Consider the following 755-nt stretch of genomic DNA (forward strand, 5'->3'; position numbering starts at 1 on the left):
TTGCACTCTTATTTTGATGTCGGTTCCCCACATAGTACACTAACTTGGGATTGATGGACAATTCTCAAAAGAATGACCTTCCCCACAATACACATAGGAAACTACTTCAAATGGACTTGGTGGTTGAGCGGCAAAATTATTAGAACCATTAGTAGTAAACTATTTTAACATAGAGAAAATAAATGATACCTAAGCTGATAACGAAGTGAGGGCGTTAACTTTATGAACTCCGGCTACAAGTCTTCCTAAAGCTGTTCGATTTGTTGGCCATTGATAGTTATTACTCACGATCCTCTCAATGATTTCATCAGCCTCATTATAAGACTTAGACAAAATTGCACCATTCGCAGAAGCATCTACCATCAATCTTGTATGTGCATGGAGACCATTATAGAATGTCTCCAATTGGATACAATAAGGAATCCCATGATGAGGACACTTACGAAGTAAATCCTTGAATTGCTCCCAAGCCTAATACAAAGACTCGTCATCCAATTGTTGGAAAGTTGAGATCTCGTTCCTCAACTTAGCATTTTTGCTAGGCAGGAAATACTTAACCAAAAATCTCTCTGCTAATTCTTGCCATGTAGATATGGAGTTTAGTGGCAATGAATTGAGCCATGCTTGTGCTCTATCTCGCAATGAGTATGGAAACAACTTCAACCTCAGTGCGTCTTCAGTCACATCGGCTATCTTCAATGAATCACTTACCTCCATAAACAATCGAAGGTGGAGATGTGGATCTTTCGTAGGCA

General features: G+C 39.2%; 1 non-coding gene across 1 annotated transcript; it reads left to right on the forward strand.

The window, feature by feature from the left end:
- Window positions 1–421: 421 nt before the first annotated feature.
- On the forward strand, window positions 422–528 carry LOC128289655 (small nucleolar RNA R71). The gene has a single exon (XR_008279299.1). It is a non-coding gene; the product is annotated as a small nucleolar RNA R71 (small nucleolar RNA).
- The last annotated feature ends 227 nt before the right edge of the window (window positions 529–755 follow it).

The sequence above is a fragment of the Gossypium arboreum genome, chromosome 2 (genome assembly GCF_025698485.1).
Source record: "Gossypium arboreum isolate Shixiya-1 chromosome 2, ASM2569848v2, whole genome shotgun sequence".
Classification (NCBI taxonomy): domain Eukaryota; kingdom Viridiplantae; phylum Streptophyta; class Magnoliopsida; order Malvales; family Malvaceae; genus Gossypium; species Gossypium arboreum.